Raw genomic sequence first — 6,196 nt, forward strand, 5'->3', positions numbered from 1 at the left:
AAGAGGGAAAGCTTCCCCCTTCTCTCTCTGAAGGTCCACTGAAAATGAACTGACAAGAGGCCGATTAATAGGAGAAAACAGCATACAAATTTATTTTAACATGCATAGCACTGGGGAATCCCAGGAGAATGAATTCCCAATAACCCAATGAGGTCCAGATTCTTATATACTCTTCTTCAGAGGGGAAGAGGAGGTGAGAGTCTGTAGGAGAAAATGATTTTTAGGGAAGTCTGAAGGGATCCAGGAGGCAGATATTTATCTTGTAAATGATGCTCTTTGGAACTGAGAGGTCACAGAGAACAGATAAGAGTTTGAGACAAAGTTCATTTGCATTCCAGGTATGGTGTTTAACTTCCAATCTCTTCCTCTGTGATGAGTTTTAATCTTCTCTGGTTAATGAAATTTCAGGGGACAGATGCAAGGGATCCAACTGTGTTCCCTTTTGAAGCCTAGTTTCTAGGTTAACAAGGGGACTTCAGAGAACAGCCTCATCTTGTGTTTGGGAGAGAGAGAAGATTGAACGGATTGGAGGGGAGGTTAGAGAGATCTTGACACTGCTTCTTTGGTTCCATTTCTAGCATATTTTCTAAGCCCCCAACAGTATACACAAATACATGAAACCAGAGGCTGGCACTCTGGGAGAAATGACGCTGCCATGCAGTTTCTGGCCTGGCACCTCTAGTAATCTTCTTCACCTGGCTAAGTTTTTGTTTTGTTTTGTTTTGTTTTGTTTGAGATGAAGTCTCCTTCTGTCACCCAGGCTGGAGTGCAGTGGCGTGATCTCGGCTCACTGCAACCTCCGCCTCCCGGATTCAAGCAATTCTCATGCCTCAGCCTCCCAAGTGGCTGGGATTACAAGCACGTGCCACCGTATCTGGCTAATTTTTAATAGAAATGGGGTTTCATCATGTTGGCCAGGCTGGTCTCGAACTCCTGTCCTCAGGTGATCCGCCCACCTCGGCCTCCCAAAGTGCTAGGATTACAGGCATGAGCCACTGCGCCCAGCCTTCACCTGGCTTAGTTTTGCATTGCCTACAGAACAGTAGGCTGCTTCTTCCTTGGTCCCTGACCTCTTGCTCCTTGATGTTGTCCAGGGGTGAAAGGATCGTTTCCCCAGTCATTTGCACACGGGAAGAGAGCAAAATCAGGGGCCAGCTGTAGTTAAGACAAAGGGAATCCAGGACTGAGTGCCCCCACCCTCTGGGTGGTAATCTATCACCCAACAAGTACGTTACCTAACAAACTCTAGGTCTCAGTTTATCTATAAAAGAGGATAATAATTTTACCTACCTCATTTTTTAAAATATAAAATGGACAAAGTACTTAAAACAATACCTGAGACATGGTATGTGGTTAATGAATGTTAGTGCTAATAACACTGATGATTATTACTATTATAAACACAGCAAACATAAAGTTAAAAGAGAGTTAAGATTACCAAGGAGCAGATGAAATGACTGATAGTTGCTTATTGTTGTGGTGGTGGTTTTGTTTTGTTTTTCAGACAAGATTTTGCTCTGTTGCTCAGGCTGGAGTGCAGTGGCACAATCAGAGCTCACTGCAGCCTCAACCTCCTGGGCTAAAGTGATACTCCCACCTCAGCCTCCTGAGTAGCTGCGACTACAAGCGCATGCTGCTATGCCTGTTAATTTTTGTGTTTCTTGTAGAGATGGGGCTTCACTCTGTTTCCCAGGCTGGTCTCTAACTCCTGAGCTCAAGGGATCCACCCATCTTGGCCCCACAAAGTGCTGGAGCCACAGGCATGAGCCACCGCACCTGGCTAGTTGTTTTTTTATTTTGAAGCTTTACCTTAAAAATCTCTTTGGACTGAGAAGTAGGGCTTTTCCATGGTTGAAAGTTCAAATGTTTGGTAGCAGAGTAGGATGGCTATAGTTAGCAACAGTGTATTGTATATTTCAAAGTAGCTAGAGGAGAGAACTTGAAATGTCCCCCCACACATATGAATGATAAATACTCAAGGTGATGGGTACCCCAAATACCGTGACCTCATCATTTCACATTCTATGCATGAAGCAAATATCACATGTACCCCGTACATACGTAAAAATATTATGTATCAATTGTTGCCCTGCCTTTACCAGGTCAAAACACAGACCGAAAGCAGCATCCAGGCATTCTTAATGACTGCTAGCAATCTTCCTTGGGCTGTGGATGAGGAAAGAGGACCCAGAAAGATACATACAATAAATATTTACAGGATTCTTAGAGACTAGTAAATAAATTCAGGATTGTTACTTAGAGAGAGATGCATTTAGAGTTTGAGGCTTTAATCTCATAAAAATAACAGACTGAGGCATCCAAAAATTAAACCCGTGCCATGGAGGAACAGGGCTGTGCTATAGAGGGTGTTTAGAGACCAGCAGAGTAGTCTACCCTTTGTTTTATTTCAGAATGTCACAATCTAAAATAGTAAAGATCCTGCTGTCTTTCTCCCAGATGATATGTAATTGTTTGAAAATAAGAATATTTTTTCATCACGGAAAGATATCCTACTCAGGTGGGAGGAAATGGCTCTTCTTTCTGGAAGGAGGAGTTACAGCAAATAAAGAAATCATGTGGTACATATACACCATGGAATACTATGCAGCCATAGAAAGGAATGAGATCATGTCCTTTGCAGGGACATGGATGAAACGGGAAGCCATTATCCTCCGCAAACTAACACAGGAACAGAAAACCAACACTACATGTTCTCACTCATAAACGGGAGCTGAAAAATGAGAACACATGGACAAAGGGAGAGGAACAACACACACCAGGGGCTGGTGGTGAGGTGGGAGGATGGAGAGCATCAGGATAAACAGCTAATGCATGCTGGGCTTAGTACTTAGGTGATGGGTTGATAGGTACAGCAAACCACCATGACACACATTTACCTATGAAACAAACCTGGACATCCTGCACATGTGTCCTGGAACTTTAAATAAAATAAAATGTTTTCAAAAAGGAAGTCATGGCCTTGTTACCTTCCAGATTAAGAAGAGAGGTAAATTTAAAATATTTTAACCATGTGACACCTTACTTTGTCATCAGCTGTGGTTATACATAGAGCTTCTTAAGTAGCATTCCCGATTATTATGAGAGATTTTTTTGTAAGATGTAGGAGTACGGGCACAGAAAGGGAGACAGCTTGGGTTGTTTTTATCACATAAGAAACCTGTTCAGAAATCAGAACTAATATTCCAGGCAGCCACACTATATTATTTCTGAAAATTACTTTCCTTACTTAAGGCTTTCTTGTCAGACTTTCAGAAATCACAGACTTCAGTTTCTCTAAGATGTCCTGCTATGCTCCTAAAGCCTGAGGACTTCATTAATGGCTCTCCCAGGTTAGCAACAACTTCCTTCTTGTTAAATCTCCTGGAGAGTGCACGCTCCCGAACGTACACAACGTGTCCAAAGATTTTGACACTACGAGTCACCTTTTTTAAAGAAAAACAAAACAAAACAAACAACAACAAAAACAAGCAACAAAAAAGAAAGCTTGTTTTGACTTTTTTGAGACCACATTCTTCTAGTTTTCTTACAACTTCTTTTAAGGTACTGCTGAAGCGGCTTCCTTGTCTGGGGTGATACCCGAGATTCGTTGTCTCAAGGCCACGGAAAACTAGTACGTGAACACAAAAAGAGTGAGGTTCAGAGTAGACATTTAATAAGCAAAAAAAAAGAGAAGAGCTCTCTGCTGCAGAGAGGGGTCCCGAGAAAATGGGTTGCCAGTTCCAAAGTGAAAAGGGTTTTATAGATGAGCTTGTAGAGGCGATGTCTGATTTACATAGGGCACAAAAGATTGGTTGGACCAGGTATGCCATTTGCATAGGGTGAGAAAAACTGGTTAGGGCTGGGTGTGTCATTAGCAGAGGGCATGAAAAGCTGTATGCCCTCACCCTAATCTTTTACTATGCAGATGGGTTCTCTGCCTGGCCAGCGCCATGTTGCCCGTCTCTTTATTGCACACGTGGTAACAAAAAAGGGAAGATGGAACCTCCATGTTGGATATGCCTGGCCGCCAGGTAGCCCTTTTCTATTGGCACAGCCGCCGGCATTCTCCCGTGCAAGCTTCCAGCTTGCTTATCTATGTTTGCAGTTTGATTTTTCAGGCTGCTCTTTGTTAGAAAAAAATAATTTCTTGGGCTGCTTTTTGTTAGCAGGGAAGCCTTGCCGAGGACTCTTTTATCCTCACTATCTGCCTAAATAATTTTTTTCCATCTCCTGCATCACTGTTTCTCAGTTTGCTATATGAACCATTGTTTCCAGTCAGGTTGCAGAATTTGGGGTAAGGAAGATTCTGTTATCAGCTCTTTATTTACACCATGCAATCACCAGTCCCGCCCTGCCCCTACTGTCCGGGCAATCAGTGTTCTGATATTTTCCTACGGTAGATAGGTTTGGGCTATTGTAGAATGCCACGGAAATAGAAACGCGTAGTGTGTACTTTTTCAGTAATAACCTGCAGATAACAAATACTCTATTTCTATCATTTTATCCAAGCAAAATGACATGAATGACTAAAAAAGCATGTGGAGCACAAGACTGAAGAAGAATTAAGTGAAAGGGCTCACACTTCCTGATTTCAAGTAAAGCTACAGCAATCAAGACATGTGGTATTGATGTAAGAATAGACACATCAATGAATGAAACAGAATACATCTTCCAGAAATAAATTCACACAGATATAGTCAAGAGGTTTTTTGTGTGCTAAAATGTATATAACATTTACCATTTTAACAATTTTTAAGTGCACAGTTCAGAGGCATTAAGAATCAACAACGTTGTATAACCGTCACCACTATCCAGTTCCAGAATTTTTCATCACCTCAAACAGAAACTCTGTGCCTATTATCAACAATAAATTTTCATTCCCCCCTTGCCCCCAGTCTCTGGTAACCACTATTGAACTTTCTGTTTCTATGAATTTGCCCCTTCTCAGTGCCTAATATGAGTGGAATAATACAATATGGGTCCTTTGTGCCTAGTTTATGTAATGTTTTCAAGGTTCATCCATGTTATAACATGGATCAGAATTTTATTTCTTTTCAAGCATGAATAATAGTCCATAGTATGTCTATATGACAGTTTATCCATTCATCAGCTGATGGATATTTGGGGGTTGTTTCTATCTTTTGGCTATTATAAATGACGGTGTTATGAACATTGGTGTATAATGTCTATTTGAGCACTGCTTTGAATTGTTTGGGATATATACTTAGGAGCAGAATTACTGGATCATATGTCAATTCTATGTTTAACTTTTTGAGGAACTGTTGAGCTGTCTTTCACAGCAGCTGCATCATTTTACATTCCCACCACAATGCATAAGAGCTTCAATTTCTCAAAATCTTTACCAACATTTATTTTTCTTTTTAAAAATATATAGTAGCCATACTAATGGTATAAAGTAATATTTCATTGTACATTTGAATTGCATTTCCCTAATGATAACGGATGTTGACCATCTTTTCTTGTGCTTATTGACCATTTGTATATCTTCTTTTGAGATATGTCTAATCAAGTCCTTTGTCTATTTTTTAATTGGGCTGGGTATTATTTTTCTGTTATTGTTGAGTTGCAGGAGTTCTTTATATATTCTGCATAAAAGCTCCTTATCATATATTGATTTTCAAAATCCCTCTCCTATTCTATGGGTTGTTTTTTTTTGCTTTCTCAACAGTGTCGTTTAATGTGTAAAATCTTTTAATTTTGATGAAGTCCAGTGTATCTATTTTTTTCTTTTGTTGCCTGTGATTTTGTTGCCATTTTCAATAAATCATTGCCAGATCTAATGTTATGAAGCTTTTGCTCTGTGTTTTCTTCTAGGTGTTTTATAATTTCAACGTTTCTACTTAGGTTTCTGATCCATTTTGAGTCAATTATTATATGCAATATAAGATAAAGATCCAAGTTCATGGTTTTGCATGTGAATATGTGTTTTTCCCAGCATCAATTATGAAGATAGTCAACTGATTTTTAATAAAGATACTGAAGAAATTCAATGCAGAAAGGATAGTCTTTTCAAGATCAAGTCCTGGAACAGTTGGACATCCATAAGCAATTCTGTAGGAAAATGTTAGTGTTACCCTATGCTGCTGTTCTCATGATAGTAAGTTCTCATGAGATCTGATGGTTTTATAAGGGGCATTTCTCCCTTCTTCTTGGCACCTCTCCTTCATGACATCAT

General features: G+C 40.0%; 1 long non-coding RNA gene across 1 annotated transcript in view; it reads left to right on the top strand.

Moving 5' to 3' along the window:
* Positions 1 to 5,805, top strand: part of LOC129045161 (uncharacterized) — an 87,196-nt gene extending 81,391 nt beyond the window's left edge. The window contains exon 3 of the long non-coding RNA XR_008504905.1: positions 4,510 to 5,805. This is a non-coding gene — a long non-coding RNA (uncharacterized LOC129045161). The remainder of the gene's footprint in view (positions 1 to 4,509) is intronic.
* The last annotated feature ends 391 nt before the right edge of the window (positions 5,806 to 6,196 follow it).

The sequence above is a fragment of the Pongo pygmaeus genome, chromosome 8 (assembly GCF_028885625.2).
Source record: "Pongo pygmaeus isolate AG05252 chromosome 8, NHGRI_mPonPyg2-v2.0_pri, whole genome shotgun sequence".
In the NCBI taxonomy this organism is placed as follows: Eukaryota; Metazoa; Chordata; class Mammalia; order Primates; family Hominidae; genus Pongo; species Pongo pygmaeus.